Below are 19,744 nucleotides of genomic sequence, written 5' to 3'. Positions count from 1 at the left end.
TTCACATAATGTATTTGCTTTGAAGAATTCACTTAACAGCCTAGAATCAGCCTAATTAAAATAATAAGCATTTAAAAAATTGTAGCCGTGTTTATAGATGCTACAAGTGATGCTTTCCCCAAAGAGTCATTAACTTTTTCTTATGTCAGGTAGACAGGCTGATCACTTTAATCTCAGTGGCTGATCTGGGCTGAGGCTTGGTTGCCATTTTAATTTGTTTTAGTCTGCACTGGCACATACCTTTTATTTATTTATTTCTGTCGTTAGATAGAAAAGTATCTTCATTCATTTATTTAACTTTTTATTTCATATTGGAATATAGCTGATTAACAGTGATAGTTTCAGGTGGACAGCAAAGACACTCAGCCATATATGACACGTTCCTTTTTCTGCAAATACGATTCCCCTGGGATTTTGATTGAAATCTAGGCAGGTCTCTATCACCCAGTCCCTCAAGCATTGTGGGAGATTCATATCAACTCTTCTTCCATAATTTGAGTTTGGTGCTTGATCCTCCTGATGGTTGCATTTTTAAACTCAGGCAGACATCTTTGAGGGAGGAGAATCTTGTGATTGTCAGAGTTTGGCTGTGTTTATTTTCTTCATTAGAATTTCTTTTCCCAGACTGAACCTGGTGCTCAGCTTGTACCTGGAATGTACAAGTGACTCCAGGGAAGGAAATGGCACAGACAGTTTTCTATTCACCAGAAAGTGTCTTCTCTTCTCACAGTCTTTGTTCGTTTGAATCTCATTGCTTTAATTGCTCACTGTTGTCTTTGAATAAATATTTTTTGTTACCTTTTTTCCTCCAGTTTTTGCAACAGGGAACATTAGCTTGCTGTGTATGACCTGCTTACATCTTACCTTGAAGTAAAATTGTAACAGCTACTTAAAGTGAGACTCTTATGATATTTATTCAGAGACCCCCAAATCTGAGAACTGGTTGCATGTAACCTACAATCAGAATTGAGGTGCTGTACTATTCATGCAGGAATTGTAGGAGAGATTAGCTGAGACAAGTATTGTTAGGTTTAACCTATCACTGACCTCCTCACCGTGATAAAGAGTTTGTGAGAGGGATCCCATATGAAAACTTGTAGAAAGTAGGTTTTTGCTGTGACATTTCCCTTCTTTTATCCAGATTGAGGGGCATCAGGGAACTCCTCGGTTTGAATTGAGGTATGGGAGATAAATAGACTGGTACTTGACTGTCACCTGAAAAAGCCTAAAAAAAAGTAAGAGCGCAGCCGAGCTGCTCTTACATCGGTGGAAGTTTCCCATAGGCCAGGTGAGCTTTCCTAAGGTAGGTGAAGCTGAGCCTCTTGATCTTCTCAAGACAATCAACTTGAAGAGTCAGAGTGACCCAAGCCGAACAGCCAGAGAAACTCTTGCAGCAGGAACCACCTGCAGGAAAAAGGTAGCATTTGGGCTTCTGACCTTATAGGGCTCTTCCTTCCTCCTCTAAAATCTTCTCTTCTTGCTCTCCCAGAACCTACAGAGCCCTTAAAAGTAACAGCTGGAGAGTTCTGGAAGAGTTGAAGTTAGCAAAATTGAATGACAGAGTAAGTTTTGATTTAGATCAGAGTAGTAAAATATAAATTTTTTCAAAGAGGTTTTTGTTAATTACATATATTTATATGCTTTATATATTTATATATATTGTGTACAAGAACAACCATGTGACCTTTTTGAGATTTTATGCAGAAATGAGGAAAACAGTTTGAAAAGGAGTTTGTTTGAGGGTAATGATATGGGAATACTCAACAGCTTTTCAAAGAACTGTCTATAGTCTCCTTTTGAAAACTAGGGAATCCAGATTTAGTGACACTGGGGATAAGCAGACTGAATGGGGAGAATGGAGGAATGTTACATACATCTCCATGAAGTGCATAGCTTTTTAACAAAAATTTTTTTTTTTTCCTAACAAAAAATCTGACTATACCTGCTAAATTATCCAGTGATGCTTTCTCCCCAGGGATGATTTTATTACAACTAGAGTCTTTTTATTATCATCACATTTTTTTTCCCCTTGAACTGTTCAATCTCTGTTCTCAGAATCCAGTATTATTTTAGCTTCGCTTTTGGGTTATTATAAACAATGTGAATTGGTTGTCTTGAGACTTGTATGAAACTTATCATGAATAATGCTTAAATTAGAACTAAAGTATGTAAGGTTCTTGATTATCTCCCTCATCCCAGACTTTTTTCTTTTATGATCCTTGCTTATGTTTATGGCTTTTAATGTATTAAGAGGATATAATTTTTCCGTAACTTGGTTTACCCCAAGTTTGCTAGGCCAGTGGGGGAGAGGAAGTTAAGGGAGGCTGTATTTTTCTTAAGGATGATGTAAAAGTTCAGAGTTAGATAATGAATAGAAGTTTATAATGAAAAGTAATTAACTTACAGTAATTTTCCCATAATTTTTATGTGATTGCTTATATGATTTGCATTAACTATGTAAAACATTTTAACCTCTATATGTAAAATCCCATTGTCAACTTCAAAGTGCTATACAAATGTGAGTTAGTTTTTATTTTGTAGGATGCTAGTATTAGAATTGTCAAATTAAAAAATCATTTCTTTACAGCCACATACAGCATCACAAAAATGTGTGATTAATAAGTTGAGTTTTTTACAGAACTCTATTCTGTAGTGCAATTCTTATTTTAAGTTTTATGCATTTAATAGATTGAAATGACCATGTAGTTATATTTTGTTAGGATTTCTTGTCTTTTAGGATACTATTTTTTTTTAATTGTTAAAAACAGAATATGTATTAAAATAAATTTAAAGAATCCATCAGTTGTATTATTAAAATAAATGTCCTTGAGCCTATTTTGGTGCTGGCTTATTTTTTTTAAGTAAAAGTTTCTGGTTTTTTTTTTCTTTTGGAAGAACTTGAAATATTTTGAGCAACTATTTTTAGAATTGATATTTAAATCTTTTTAATGGTAGGGACTATTTTATTTGTGTGGGGGATATTTTGCTTTTTTTCAAAAGCGTAGAAGAACCTAGCAAGATTTCAAAGTAGTAGTTTCAAGATAACATTTAAAGAGAAAGGTCAGTAACTTTTTCAGCTATTACTTGGTCCTTCCTTTTGTTTCGAAGAAGAGCTGTTCCAAACCAAGAAGACTAAAAGTATCCCTTTTATCTTACTGGACTCTATGGAAATTCTGTTGTCTTCTCCTGTTTTAATTTGGGAGTGAATCTACTGATTTCATTGTCCAAAGAATATTTTTTTTTCCTGAGAAATTAACTTTCATAGTGACTGCTCTAGTTTTTATAGTTAAGCACATTCTGTAATGCTTTACTTATCTAAAATTTTGTACCAAAGTTATTGGTTTAATTTTATCTTGCCATGTTTTTATTTTTATTGAACTATGTAAGAGGCAGAATAGAGTTGGTAATTAAGAATGCAGCCTCTGTCCCCACCACTTGCTAGCTGTACAACCTTAGACATGTCACTTTATCTCTGTGCTTTGATGATCTCATTTGTCAAGTGGGTAACTGCCTTATTTGTGGGTTGTTGGGAGATTAAGTGATCTAGTATGTGTAACAACTTAGTACTGTGCCCGATGTTATAGTAAGTGCTTGATCTGTGTGAATTGTATGTGGGATGGATCCCTCCCCAAATTTGATTTTGATGTGAGACTGATGAAGCCAAACATATATTAAAAGGGAATGAAAAAGATTATTGTTCATATGATAAATCTTTCGGGAAAAGCAGGACAGGCTTCCAGACTGATCCAAAAATTACTTGAGAAGGAAGTAATGGGAGTCGTGGGGCTGGGTTGATAATTCCTGCATTCCTGTGTGTACCCAAGCTTTCTTGGTTTAAAATTCCCACCAGCCACAAGGATTTCCTTACCAGTTTGCTCACGTTTGAGGCAGAGGGTTGAAGACATGGTGGAACTTGCTGATACTCTCTGCAGTTGAACGTCAAAATAGAGTCAGAGTCCTCATAAAACTCAATAGGGGTAAATGCAAGTAAACTACACTACGTGCATCATAGTCAACCCATGAAAGAGAAAATCGTGAAAGCAGCCAGTGAACAGTGTGACATGTTACATACCAGGAAATAATGATGTGAAGGACATGTGACCTTTTGTAGAAACAGCGGAGCCAGAAGATGATAAAATGACATCTCTGAGAAGCCATAGCCATAAACGTGTATCTAGTTAATAAAAGTTTCAAAATATATGAGTAAAACTTGATAAAATTAATGTGTCAGAATCACAAATTTGTGGTTATAGTTAAATAAGACTAAAAAAGTGAGTAAAGACATAGAAGATCTAAATTACACTACTATTTTGATATTTATAGAAAAGTAGATCTAAAATCAGTGTATTAAGTCTTTCCAAGTACTCATGGTACCGTCACCAGGAAAGACTATTTGCAGGGTTCAGTAAATTTTAAAAGATTAAAAGTCAACAGAATATATTCTCTGCCAAGAACAGAACAAAAGTAGAAATCAATACCAATATGACATGTATTAAAAAATGGAAATTGTCATAATTGTTTGACCCATGGGTTATTTAGAAGAAAACTGTGAGCAAAATTAGAATATATATCAAAACTAAAGGATAATCAGATTGCACCATGTAAAATAAGTGGGATGTAGCTAAAACAGTGCTTACAGGGAAGTTTATAGCTTTAGATAATTATACTAGAAAATATCTAAGATGTCACCTAGGAAATGAGAAAAGGTCAAAGAAAATAGAAAGTAAGTAGAAGGAAGATAAAATAAAAAATAGCAGAAAATCAGTGATTGGAAAAGAGACAATAGAGATAATAAATCCAAAAGCTGATTCTTTAGAAAGATCAGTAGAATTGATAAATTCTCCTATAACACTGATGGACATAAGAGTGAAAGAGCCCATAATCATGAATTAGCTATGTATGAAATGATAGAGATAATATTATGCTAGATCCTATAGGCATTAAAAGCATACTATGAATATGTTTTCAACAACTTTATGCCAGTCATTTGTAATGGTCAAATTTAAGAACATGTTACTATGGCTGGTGCAGAAGAAGTGGAAAATTTGGATAGCCCTATATCAATGAAAAAGAATTGAACTCATAATCAAAATCTCTCTCACAAAGAACACTCTAGGTCCAGATGGTTTTACTGGTAAATTCAAAACATTTGTACAAGAAATAACATCAATCTCACAGAAACTCAGAAAAACAGTTATTTTATGAGGTCATTGTAACCCCGATACCAAAACCTGACAAAGATGGCACAAAAAGGAGAAAATTTACAGATTAATATTAGTCATGAGCAAAGGTATAAAAAATTAACAAAACACATATCCTCCAGCAATATACAAAGAGCACATCATGACCAAGTGAGATTTAGCTCAACAGTGAGAGAGAGGGTAGTTTATAATATTCAAAAATTAATCAGTGTAATTCAGAGCAATAACAAAGGGGAAGAGCAATGTGATCACTGTACTTGGTTAGAAGCATTTGATAAAAATTCATCATCCATTCATGACAAACACTCCCAGCTTATGAGAAGTGTAAAGACATTTCCTCAGTCTGATAAAGCACATTTAATAAAAACTGACAGCTTAAGATTATACTTAAAAAATAACATGTTTTCCCTAAGAGCAGAAATAGGACAAGGATATCCATTCTTATGTCTTCTTCAGTTCATTATTTTATCAATAGTTGAGGACCTAGGCAGTGCAGTGGGGCAGGCAAATGAAATATAAGAGGCATAAAGAGCTCAAAGAATGGGTCAAAGCACTTACATTTTGTAGATGATGTGATTATGTAAGAAACAAGGGAGCTGCGAAAACAGTCACTAAAGCAAATGAGTAAATTTAGCAAGGTTGTATTTTAAAAGATGAGTTATATTTTCATACTCAATACATTAACAGCAAACAAGTGGAATTAATATTAAGAAAATTCTGTAAATAGCATCAATACAATTAAAACATCTAAGAATACATTTTTAAAAGATCATCTGTATATTAAAATTTCAAAATCTTAAAAATTAAGCACTAAATAAACAGGGAGAGAATTCTTCTCACATAGATAATTCTTTTTATCAGACTCACACTCCCTCAGATAAACATTATCAACTCTGCACAGAATAAAAAGAAAGATAAGTCACTACAGGGTAAACAAAATAGACATTTTGAAGGAGATTTGACCCTTGGAAGGAAGTGACAGGCAAATTTTCTGTTTTTATTGCTGTTATCCATGCAGAATGGATAGAGCAGCTAAAATTTCAATATGAATTTCACCTTTTCTGGCCTGAAAAACCAGAGATCAGGGTTGAGGACCACCAGAACCAGAGTTGCTGATGAGTGACGGGAGAATTCTAGCATGGAGCCAGCCACTGAAGAGGAGTCCAGATTTTCCTTTAAAACTCTGCCAAAATCCCTAGGCTGACCCCTAAAGCCATGTATGTGTGGGGTAGAACTAGTGCAGTCTGGCTAAAGGTGAAAACTGATTGAAATTGTTGGAGGACGAACAGTTTGCAGCTTGAGCACAAACAAGTTAATTACCTGCCCAAACAAAACCAGTTAACTCTTGGAGGAATCTGACATCCCCAGCATGTAATGTTCCATGTCCAGCATACAGTCTTTGAAGTTACTCAACCTCTGAGGAACAAAGGAAATGGGACCTTTTTTCAGGAGGAGACCGATGGAGACACCTCTGAGACAACCTTCCTGTTTTAACTATCATGCAGTAAACTGACATATATTTGTGAATTGATGCACTCAGTAGTATTAAGTTCTCTTCCAGTTTAATCTGAATCAAATCAATCTCCATCAAACCCTAAAAATATATGTATTTGTTTTTCATAGAATGTACACACTTATCCTAAAATTTACATGGAAATACATAGGAAGGACCTAGAATGTCCAAAGCAATTTTGAAAAAGATCAACAGTGTTCGAGGACTTAAATTATCTGACTTTGTGTGAAGCTACAGTAATAATATATTGTGATTCTGTCATAAAAACAGATAAAGAGGATAAAATAGAGAACCTTAAAACAGATGGGTTCTATAAAACCATAAGAGATGTGGGTTCTTGGTTATTGGGGCCACCTGATGGGAAGAGCCAGACCCAGTGCTCTGGAAGATTGAAGGCAAAAGGAGAAGGGGGAAGCAGAGAATGAGATGATTAGAGAGCATCACTGACTCAATGGATATGAATTTGAGCAAACTCCAGGAGATAGTGGAGGACAGAGGGGCCTGGTGTGTTGCAGTTGGTGGGGTCACAAGGAGTCAGTCAGAGCTTAGCAACTGAACAACCAACAAATAGTTGTTTGATTTTTGACAGGTTTGCCAAAGCAATCCAATAGAGACAGGAAAGTCTTTTTCAGCAAATAATGGGAGAACTGGACTGTCCATGTGGATGAGGGAACCTTGGTCCCACCTTACACCATTCAAAAAAATTAATTCTAAATGAATCAGAGTTCTTATCTAAAAGCTAAAACTATCAAACTTGTATAGGAAAATACATTTGTGACCTTGTTGTTGTGACCAATTTGTTGTGAACAAATTGAATTACGTTTGTTCAGTTGTTAAGTCATGTCTGACTCTTTGCGACCTCATGGAATGCAGCACACCAGCCTTCCCCGTCTTTCACTATTGCCTGGAGCTTGCTCAAACTCATGTCCATTGTGTCAGTGATGCCATCCAACCATCTCGTCCACCCTCACCCCCTTCTCCTGCCTTCAGTCTTCCCCAGCATCAGGGTCTTTTATAGTGAGTCTGCTCTTCCCATCAAGTGGCCAAGTCAGCCTCAGTAACAATCCTGGCAATGAATATCCAGGGTTGATTTCCTTTAGGATTGACTGGTTTGATCTCCTTGCTGTCTAACGAACTCTGAAGAGCTTTTTCCAGCACCACAGTTCAAAAGCATCCATTTTTTCACTGTCAGCCTTCTTTATGATCCAACTCTCACATCTGTACATGACTACTGGAAAAACCATAGCTTTGACTGTCCGGACCTTTGTCAGCAAAGTGATGTCTCTGGTTCTTAATATACTGTCTAGGTTTGTCTGGGGCTTCTCAGAACCTTCTGGTGGTAAAGAACCCGCCTGCCAGTGCAAGAGACATAAGAGAGGTGGGTTCAGTTCCTGGGTCAGGAAGATACCCTGGAGGAGGAAATGGCAGCCCACTCCAGTATTCTTGCCTGGAGAATCCCATGGACCGAGGAGCCTGGTGGGCTGCAGTGTAGAGGGTCGCAAAGAGTCAGACAGGACTGAAGCGACTAAACACACCAGGGTTTGTTACAGCTTTCCTTCCAAGGAGCGAGCATCTTTTAAATTTCAGTGCTGCAGGCAGTCACCATCTGCAGTGATTTTGGAGCCCAAGAAAATAAAATGTTACTGTTGCCACTTTCTCCCCTTCTCTTTGCCATGAAGTGATGGGACCAGATGCCATGATCTTAGTATTTTAAATGTTGAGTTTTAAGCCCACTTTTTCACTCTGTTCTTGCACCTTCATCAAGAGGCTCTTTAATTCCTCTTCACTTTTCTGCCAATAGAATGGTTATTATCTGCATATCTGAGGTTGTTGATATTTCTCTCCCCACAGTCTTGATTCCAGCTTGTGATTCATCCAGCCCAGCATTTTGCATGGTGTACTCTGCGTAAGTTAAATAAGCAGAGTGACAATATACAACACTGACAAACTCTTTTCTCAATTTTGAACCAGTTGTTCCATGTCTAGTTCTGTTGCTTCTTGATTTGGATGTAGGCTTCTCAGGAGACAGGTAAGGTGGTCTGGTATTCCCATCTCTTTAAGAATTTTCCAGTTTGTTGTGATCCACACAAAGGTTTTAGCTTAGTCAGTGAAGCAGAAGTAAATACTTTTGTGGAATTCCCTTGCTTTTTCTGTGATCCAGTGGATATTGGCAGTTTAATCTCTAGTTTCTCTGCGTTTTCTAAACCCAGCTTGTGCATCTTGGAAGTTCTCGGTTAACTTACTGTTGAAGCCTAGCTTGAAGAATTTTGAGCATTACTGTGCTAGCATGTGAAATGAGCACAATCGTATGATAGTTTGAACATTCTTTGGCATTGCCCTTGTTTGGGATTGGAATGAAAGCTGACCTTTTCCAGTCCTGTGGCCACTGCTGAGTTTTCCAAATTTGCTTATATACTGAATGCAGCTTTTTAACAACATCATCTTTTAGGATTTGAAATAGCTCAGCTGGAATTCCCTCACCTTCACTAGCTTTGTTTCTAGTAATGCTTCCTGAAACCCGGTGACTTCACACTCCAGGATGTCTGGCTCAGTGAGTGACCACACCATCGTGGTTATCGAGGTCCTTAAGATCTTTTTTGTATAGTTCTGTGTATTCTTGCCACCTCTTTTTAATATCTTCTGCTTTTGTTAAGTGCTTGCCATTTCTCTCCTTTATTGTATCTATCCTTGCATGAAGTGTTTCCTTGATACTGCCAGTTTTCTTGAGATCTCTAGTCCTTCCCATTCTATTGTTTTCCTCTGTTTCTTTGCATTGTTCACATAAGAAGGCTTTCTTATGTCTCCTTGCTGTTTTCTGGAGCTCTGATTCAGTTGGTGTATCTTTCCCTTTCTCCTTTGCCTTTCTCTTCTCTTCTTTTCTCAGCTGTTTGTGACCTGGACGTAGGCAGTGGGTTTTTTTTTTTTTTTCTTAAAGGAAATGGAAAGCAATAAGAGGACATTGAGTTAGACTTCCATCAATATTAAAAAGCATTTCATCAAAAACCATTAAATGAATAAACAAGTCATAGAGTGGAAGAAAATATTTGCAGAACATATTTCTAACAAGAGGATGGTATCCGCACTTTATAAAGTATTTCTTAACTCGGCAGTGAGAAGGAAATTGCCTATTTTAAAAATGGACAAAGGATTTGGATGCATCACAGAAGAAGATATGGAAAGGACTGCTAAGCAAATAGAAAGTGTGTGGCATTGTTAGTCATTGGGAAAACGCACATTGTGAAACCACAATGAAATACCACTGCACATCCACCATCACAGGGGAAGAACGATTGCCTTTGGGGGTGGGGAGGGGGTGACAGGGATTGACTGAGAAAGGGGTAGGAGGGGACTTCTTGTCAGGATACAGTTACCCAATTTATGTATTTGATAAAATTTAAACTTAACAAAATGGTACCATTAAGATCTGTTTGACTCTGTGTAAATGTTACCTCTAAGAAAGAGTAAACAGTGAACTCTAGTTAACAATATACGCATGCTTTCAGTGTCTAGATTTAAAGTATCTACAACTTAATTTTGAATACATCAAAAATAAGATGGATTGATAAGTAGATACTGGGGCAAGGACAGCATGGCTCCGAGCTTTCATTGGAGTTTTCCAGGGAAGGAATGACAGTGCTGGGTGGATATGCTGAGTTAAGTTTAGGACTAGGTAGTTTTAGTAATTTTGGTCAGCCTGTGGGCTATAGAGGTGGTTCCTAGTTGTCTAGTATATACCCGTAGGTTGATTTAGAGCAGGAAGAATATTAGCTTGGTGTGTCAAGAGTTTGATTAAATAGTAGAGGTGTGAGCTCTGAATCTGTTGGTTTGTGTTTGAAAGATGAGCTCTCAAGGGAGTCCCTTGCTGTCTCTAGACCTGGGAGGGGGGTAGTCTCTCTGAAATCAAAGCTCCAGATGCCAGCATGTCAAGGATACAGAAATGAGAAAATATAGTTAATACATGTTCATATAAAAGCTTAAACCTACAGATTTTAAACCATCATTCTGCAAAGGTATACCTTGAAAAATTTAGACTCTTAAGCCAGCCAGAAGTTGATACAAATCCTGGCTGTTACCTCAGTAGCTTTGTGACCTTTTGAATTATTTAACTGCTCACATTTATTTTTTTATATGAAAATAATACTCATGTTAATTCACCTTATAGGATTGAGTGTAAATTATGTAATACATATGAAGAATAGTGCCAGGTACAAAGCAAATGCTTAAAATAAATGTTGGCAGTTTTTTCTTAAGTTTTCTGTAGCCAATGAAAATTTCTTAGTTGTTCCTTTATATCCTTTGCTAATTTGTTAAGAACAAGGTTGTTCCTAAAGCTCCTTTCTTGGTGATAGAGGGAAGGTTAAAAACTGTCTGGAAATAGGCATTTTCTTGTTTTTTGTTCCCATGCCTCAGCTGTATAATGGTGATAAAGTGAAGTATACAGACACATTTAGTATATAGAATTATAGAGACTATAATTTTTATTTTATTACAGTTATCAGCTCTTGATTCCTGAGCTGATATAAACTTTTAGCCTTGCTAGTCACATACAAAATGGAAGGACTCCTCTGTTATAAGTAGAGTTTTAGACGGGTCAGTACAAATTATTTCATACAAGTTCATATATCATGCATGCATGCTGAGAGTCGCGTCAGACCCTTTCCAACCCTATGGACTATGCCCACTAGTTCCTCTGTCCATGGAATTTTCCAAGCAAGAATACTGGAGTGGATTGCGATTTCCTTCTCTGGGGGATCTTCCCAAGCCAGGGATCGAACCAGCGTTTCCTGTGTCTCCTGTATTTTAAGGTGGATTCTTTACCACTGTGCCACCTGGGAAACCCCTCGTTTCTCTTGAGTACATCAGTAATCGAACTAGAGCCTCAAGTAAAGTTTCTTTTGTTGATGCCATTCTGTTAATTTTATTCAGTATTCAGTGTTGTATATGTGGGTTTCCTCATGCCGGTCTAGATCCTTACTCCTTTTGATTTGTAGAAGAAATATAATCTTTAGGCAAGAAAGTCATGAAAAATAATGAATTAGTAAAACATAATAGGTTTATTGTGGAGAAATCTCCAGTACAAGGTCTGCAGGACTTTGCATGAGATTCTGATATGGACATGCTTGCTCATCTGACTGAATCTAGGCGAAGACAGCTTTGTAGATGACTTATGCTTGGTCTGTTATATCTTATTTCAGCATATTATTGTATGTTAATTGCATTGGTGAACTATATCAAATTTTGACCAGGCTGAATTTATCTGAGACCAGTTTTTGTCTTTAACCAGTTAGCATGCAAATTTTTTTAAACTTTTGAGTATTTAGACTGTCCTGAAGTCAGATAGTCAAATTTAAGAGATGTTGAGCTAATGTGTATGGGACAGTGCTATTATTACAGTTTATTTTGTAATTAGTAAAGTGTAATACTTTCTTTGGAACATATGAATTTCTCCTATCAAGTATTTTTATCCGTTTAATGTTTTCAGACCCATCTTTCTCTTCCTTACTACTTATTAACAGTGAAGCATTGATATGTTTCACTTTCAAGTGATATGTAGACATTTCTTGTGGACTTCTTAATGTTGTTTAAATGTGTAGAAACATAATTTAGTGAAGGTTTATGATTATCAGAAGGCTAATTTATACTGAGTTCTGTAACTGAGAAAATTCTAGCATCAAGTTAATGATTCGTTAATATTGATTTTTTGTTTCCATTGTGATTGTGGTGCTGAATGACTAAGGTTCTTTTAAGGTCAGCATATTATCATCTGCCCTGTATTGCTAAATTCTGTACCTCTTTTCTCTAAGACTACTAGGAAGCATAGTTTATTTAGCACATCCTAATACCACTTGGCCTTTTTGGTGTGGTCTCGTCACTCACATGTTAAGTCAGTCTCTCTACTTACCCTTGGTGCTGAGGTGATTGTCAAACCCTGATCCCAACTGAGATGCTGAGATGATGCAGCAGAGTGAGACTGGTGTTTACCAGGTTATCCAGAACACGTGTCCAGAAGGTTTATGTTACTATTTACTTGGGATGAAAATACAACTTAAAAAAACTATTGCAGACTCTCGACAGTACTGTATTTGAGGTGCCCAGGGATCCCCAGGTTTTAGTCACAGAAATGCTGACAGAGGTGCTGTGAAAACAAAAGCTCAGAAAGCTCTTGGTGAAGTGGAAAGTGTTGTTGGACAAGAGTGGGCTGGAATCTTGGCCCTGCCACTTGTTAGGAGATTGTTTTACTGTCCCTCTGAGGCTCAGTTTCCTTAAATTTAAAGCGAGATAGTAAGTAGCTTGCAGGTTCTTAGGAGGTCCATAATATATTAAGTCTTAATGATGCCTGGCATATGGCCTGGCTAACTTATGAAAGTAATTGTTATTACTTATTTCACTGGTTTTCAGATGTACATTTCTTCACTTTGGGACGCATCATATAAATAAAATTGAAAGTTTTTCCTTATTTAGTATAAGATAATGTTGCATTTTGGATTTATTGAAATAGAGAATGTACAGAAGAGTTTTATAAAGTAGTTGTAATCGGTGCTGTTTTTCTGACATTTTTCCTGCGTTTACTTCTTTTAATATCTTTTGGGAACTGTCCATATTTGCAGTTATAACTTGCCACTCCTTGTTAACAAACTGAAAACCTGAGAGAGCCATTTTCCTCACTGTTATTTGAAGTATTGTGATTTAGTGTGCCCGGGGATATTATGATTCAGATTTCATGCTATAAAAATACTAATTTAGTCACCAGCTACCTCGCTTGCTACGTGGTAGGTATACAAAGACCTTTAGAAGCTCAAGGTCTTATGGGGTTTATTTTGTTCATAAATAAAAACTTTGGGTAGAAAGACTCTTTAAAGAAGAGGGAGTAATTAAAACTGCCTGATTTAAATCCCCTAGACTACTAGGTCTTAAAAATTGACCTGTTTTGCTAGGCATACCTAAAGAATTAGTAGTCAAGTTAAAACGGGGCTAGGTGCAGGCCATTGATATAAATGCATGTGGAAGAAGATGGGTACCAAAGGCTTATGTTAGAGAGGACATTTTGCTGGCAGAATAAACAGGCCTCCGACTGGCATTTGTTATCTTCTAAACTAATGCCCTAAGTGGGCTGAAATGGCGAAGAATAGAAAATAACAATCTGTACTTCTTATTCTTAGTTATCTAAGGTTAGAAGCATATCTTTTAATAGAAATGTCAAGACAGCTTGACTTAACGTTTAATTCTTTGGCAGTATTCTTTTGTTTGATTTGTTTAATTTTGGTAAAAGGCAATACATTGTCATAGTTTAAAAATCTGTATATATTTTATGTGTACACATATATATGCATGCATATGTAAAAACAGAACGAACAAACATTGAAAAATTTTCTCTTTCCTCCCTCTCCCCACCTCAAGTAACTCCGGTTCACAGTGTGTGTGTGTGTGTGTGTCTGTCTGTCTTTCCTCTATGCTTACACAGATATTGGAAGATATTTTTACTGTCCTTTTTTTGTTTTTTACACAGAGTAGCTTACTAAAATACTGTACTTTTTTTCCACTTAATATTTTATTTGAGAGATCTTTCCTTGTCAATTCATAGGGAACTTTATTATATACTAAATTAATATATAATTTTTTTTGTTGGCTACTTTCCATTTTTATTATTTCATTGTCTGAATTTTTACCCCCTTTGCTTGTATTTTTCAGTAAAGTTTTCAAATCATAAAGAGCACAAATCATGGTGCTCAGTAGTTTTTGATTTGACAGATGCACATACAGTCAGTTCAGTTGCTCAGCCGAGTCCGACTCTTTGCGACCCTGTGGACTGCAGCACGTCAGGCCTCCCTGTCCATCACTACGGTATTATCAAGATAAAGAAGGTTTCATTCAGTCACCCAGGAAGTTCTTCGTTCTCTTTCCCTCTAGAGGCAGCTACTGTTGGGATTTTTTGCGCTTTAAGTTTGTTTTGTCCCTTCTCGAACTTTATGTAAATGGAATCATTCAGAATCTAGTCTTTCATGTTCAGCTTCTCTGAGTCAAATATTTCTGAAATTCATTCATGTTGTATCAGTAATTCGTCTTTTTCCAGATGTTTTGCTTTTGAAGATCTTTTCCCTCGGGCTTCCCATGTGGCTCCAACGGTAAAGAACCTGCTTGCCAATGCAGGAGATTTAAGAGATGAGAGTTCCCCTGGGTTGGGAAGATTTCCTGGAGGAGGGCATGGCAATCCACTCCAGTATTCTTGCCTAGAAAATCCCATGGACAGAGGAGCCTGGCAGGCTGCAGTCCATGGGGTCACAAAAGAGTCGGACATGACTTAGTGACTAAACAACAACATACCATAGGATCTGTGGATAACTTCTCATTACATGCCATTCTTTTTAAAATACATGATGATGAAAACTGATGGAGTCCTCTTGGGAGGTCTTGAACTACATGTCTCCATACACAAAGACTGGAAGGAAGGAGAAAATTGTCCTAAGTTTGGTCTGGTTTTTTTTTAGTGATGTAAATTGAAAGCCATTTCTGGGAAGAAATTAGCATTTCTAGAAAGATTTAGGCAATTTTCTAACCTCTTCTAAACAACCAGGCACTTACCACCCACCCCCTGACTCTCAGGCACTGTTTTGCTCTCTTTGTTAAATATTCTGTGTGTACTTGAAGCAGATTCTATAAATGTCAGTAAGATGGTGGTTGATAGTATTGTACAACTCTTATGATATATAGATTTTTTTTTATAGTCTGACTGTCCTAAGAGTTCGTGAGATAACTCTGATGACTGATTTGTTCATTTCTTTCTTTAGATCTGTCGGTTTTTACTTCATGTATTTTGAACTTTATTTTTAAATGCATACAGGTCTTCTGATGAATTGGCCCTCTCAATGAAATATGTATATTTATCTCTGGTAGTATTTTTAGACATGAGTCTTACTATTTCTGGTACTATGCTTTATTAAACTCACTGCTTATATGAACTATATTTCCACTCTTGTATTTTCAGCCCATCTATATATTATATTTAAAGTACACCCTTTTTGGTAGACATTTTGCATACTGTATTCATTCTGACAAGTCTTTCTTAATTGGAGTATATGGTGTATTTATGTATAATGTTAACGCTGATAGGGTTGGACCTACTCTTGTTTTACTCTTTACACTTTGTTTTCAGTTATCATCTGTTATTTGTTCTTTGTTTCCTTTGGACTTATTTTTTAGTATTTCATTTTATTAATAGTTTTCTACATACTCTTTAGTTATATCTCTTGGCTGTTTGAGGAGGGGGTTGCTTTCCCAGTGATAGTCTGTGTTTTTAGCTTTGCAATAGTGTAGTGATTCTAAAACGCCTGCTGTTTCTTCTGCTGCCGTTGTCATTTAAATTACACTCGAATACTTTTAGTTATAGGTTTTTTCTGTAGTTGGTCATCATCTTTCTGTAGAAATGAAGAGCTGAAATGAATACTATCTTTTTATATTTACTTACATACCTATACTTTTTAGTTCTTTAAAAATTTCCCCCTTGATTTAACTTACATCTGTTATTTCTCTTTATCCTGAATTTTCTTGATTATGGTTTTAGGTTGAGGGGTTTTTTCCCCTTGGTGCTCTTTAAAGCTGCTGTTCCATTACCTGCAGGCTTCTGTTGTTTCTAATGAGAAATTGTTGTTATGCCTCTCTGCGTATGAATTGTTGTGGTTTGGTTGCTGTCAAAGCTGCGTGTCATTGGTTAAAGGTGATAAAAAGCAAATTTTATTCAGTAACTATTACCATCAGGGTGGTAAGATGTGAGCCCAATTCCAGTTTGCACAGAAGTGACTGGAATAATGAGTAGCACGGGGGTCAAGAGTGGGGTCTGCAACAGAGTCAGGGAAGTGAAAAATTATATACAGCAAGTGGGCGAGAGGTTTGGTTAGTGTCACTGATTGAGGCCATCTGTGTTTGCCGAAAGGCATTTATCAGAAGTTAGGCTTCTGCCTTTCCTTAGAGGGCAGACTGGGAGGCAGACAGAGGCCCTTTTTTTCTGATGATCAGTTACATTTCAAAGGAATGGTTTTCAGGTCCTCCCCTCCTGAGTTGTAGGAGTCATATATACATTTCAAAGAGACAGGAAGGATTTACAATTGTAAGCTTTTTAAAATAGATGCTCCTCAGGAAAAGGAGGCCAGAAGCCTATGTATCAGTATTGGCTGGGACAAATGGTAAATTCTTTTGGCAGTCTTGAGCATTTCCAGGCAGGAACTCCAGAGGGTCTGTGTCACACCACAGACGAGGCCTTAGGTTTCTAGAAGCCATGTTAGAGTTTGGTCAAGTCTTCTACTGCAAAGGTTTGGGTGGATTCCTTTCTGGAAAGAGTTTTCATGCTTCTCACGAGCTTAAAGATTTTCTTTTCAACGTTTGTTTTTAGCAGTTTGACAGTGATATGCCCTAGTGTGTTTTTGGTTGTTTCATGGGTGTTATTTTTAAACTGCTTATTATTCACTGAGTTTCTGGGAAGTATAAGTTTAGTTTTTCACTGAAGTTGAAGAGTTTCAGCTATTATTATTGCAAATATTTTTGTCTGTTCTTAACTGCCCTCTTTTGGGGACTCCATGTGCTACTGAAACTTTTATTTTGTTATTCAGTCTTTTATTTCAGTTCTAATTAGATAACGTCTTTGATCCATCTTTAAATTCACTGACTCTTATGTCTTCTCCCACCATCAGGTTAATTTTTAATTTCTGATTTTGTAGTTTTCAGTTATAGAGTTTTCATTTGTTTTTATAGTTTCCCTGAGATTCCTATTGGTTCATTAAGTCCATGAACATGCTCATAGTAAGTAGTTACTTCAAGATTTTTGTCTGTTAATTCATTTTAATGGTCTGTTTCTAACAGCTGTTTTTTCTTTTAACCAGGGGGTAACAGTTTCTTATCTCTTCACCTGTTTAGTATTTTGTGATTTTTGTATTGGATATTTGGGACAAAATATCATAGAGACTAAATTCTCTTATCTTTCTCTGAAGAGTGTTGATTTTTGTTCTTACAAACAGTTTTGGGTCACCTGAAAGTGCAAACTGCTTCTGAGCAAAGGAGTAGCTGAAATCTGAGCTTAGTTCTTTCAGACTTTCAAGTGCTGGTTTTGAACAGGCCTCCACAGCCTCTCCCACAGGGACAGTTTAGGGTCTGGCCAGAATTCACACTCCTGTTTTGATGTTTTTTTTTTTTTTTTTCCCTTCTTCCCCTTTGTGGTTTCTTTCCTTCATTATGGGATTTCCCTCTTCTTTTTCCAGCCTTTCCGATAACCCCAAATCCACCCTCTGATTCTGCAGGTCGTTAAAACTGCCGTTTTTTTGCTTAAGGTCTAGTTCCCCTGGGTAGCTTCCACTGAGGGTTGCCTTACAGAGCCGCGCAAATGCATCTCATCTGGTCCTGCACCCCCTATAGAGGTTGGCTTTCCTTCAGTTTCTGTCTGCTTTGTGTCTCTCCACTGTTATCAAATAGTTGATTTTATTTTGTTTTCAAATAGTTAATTTTAATATATTTTGTTTAAAGGCTATCATTTTTATCCAAAGGAAGGTTTGGCCGATTGAGGCTGCCCTACTGGCAGGACCTCTATTCTGTTTTGTATTCCTTTATTAATTTCATACAGTTGCCACTATTGAAGATTATAATGTGTTTCAGGATCTAGTAGAGCCAGTTGCTTCTTCGTGGGAGTTTTCTTGGTCATTCTTGTAATTTTTTTTTATATATGTTGAGTAATTTTGTTTGAGTCTTAAAAATTTTTTTTAATCTTTGTTGAGAGTTCATCAAAGATGTAAATTTGGCAGAACTGATATTGCTATGATGTTAGCTTGCTATTTAGGAAGATGTATGTTTTTCTCTTTGGTTGATTTTTGTGTTCTTTAAGTAATAATTAAAACGTTTATTTTTGTAGTTTTGACACATTTATAATTACATTTATCCTAGGTATTTTGTATATTTTGATATAGATTGATTCTTTAAGAAAATTTTCATATATAAATGAGGAAAAATTTTACTTGATAGAAGCAAATTTATTATTTTTAAATAAACCTTCCAATTTGCATGAGAGAGATTGCAATGGTCAATAGAACTGAGGCTTAAATACCCTGTGATGGCAGTGGAAAAGTAGCTGAGTTAAGAGTTGGGAGGTAGTTCTGTCTGCCTCTAGATTGATTGCATGCTTTTAACAGCTACTGTTTATTGTTCTCTCATATATTTCAGGGCTTGAATAAAACACAGCTTAAGCTCTTCATGCCCTGTTACATTTCTGCTTCTCATGTCAGTTGCAGAGTTTCTTGAATGAAATAGTTATTTTAGCCTCATAAGAGCAGAATAGCCACATTATGTACTCTTCTCAGTCATTTATAGATCTTTTGGCTGTTTTTAAAGAGAGAAGAGGAAGATGTATACTGTTCCTTCGGAGGTTTGAATTCAGATTCATGACACTCCAGAACTGGGTTGGTTTTATTGTTTTAAACCACTTGGTGCTATATGTTTCCAGTAGATAGTTGATAAATATCTTAAAGAACCATTCATGTCATGGTTTTTTAGTCAGTACACCTTTGGGAGAAAGGAAAAGGTCTGAATTAGCCTCCAGTTTGGCCTTTTCTGACTTTTGTAGTCTGAGAAGTGGAAGTTAGACTTCTGAAGCCTAAAAAAACCAAGAGAATCAGTAAAATGTCTCAACAAGGTGCTCCAGAGTGTCTGAAAATGCATTTTGCAAAGCCATCCTGCATTACACTTACGCTAGCCTCCAATGCAGCTCAGTGACCCTGCGGGAGGCCCTGAGGAGCCCCACCGGACTGGACGAGTTGCCCAGCCTCAGGAAGGCAGCGCTTTTCACCACTGCCCTTTGAAATGCTGAGTGAGTGAGCCCGTTAGCAAAGGATGCTCAAAAGTTGTTTTGAGATGTTTCTTTCTCTTCCTTTAAGTTTTGATCATTTCATAACATGTAAGAAGTTGGAATGGAGTTTCAGAAATTGTCTTTTGACCCTCATCTTTAAAAAAGTATAACCTGCTATCTTTGGCAAGGCCACTTTGGCAGAGAGTAGTT

The 19,744-nt window shown here is 36.6% G+C and overlaps 1 protein-coding gene across 3 annotated transcripts in view; it reads left to right on the top strand.

Moving 5' to 3' along the window:
• SMAD2 (SMAD family member 2) overlaps positions 1-19,744 on the top strand; it is an 82,062-nt gene that overhangs the window by 35,407 nt on the left and 26,911 nt on the right. The window lies entirely within an intron of this gene.

This window comes from Dama dama, chromosome 27, assembly GCF_033118175.1.
Source record: "Dama dama isolate Ldn47 chromosome 27, ASM3311817v1, whole genome shotgun sequence".
Classification (NCBI taxonomy): domain Eukaryota; kingdom Metazoa; phylum Chordata; class Mammalia; order Artiodactyla; family Cervidae; genus Dama; species Dama dama.
This window is presented reverse-complemented; position numbering and strand designations above follow the sequence as displayed.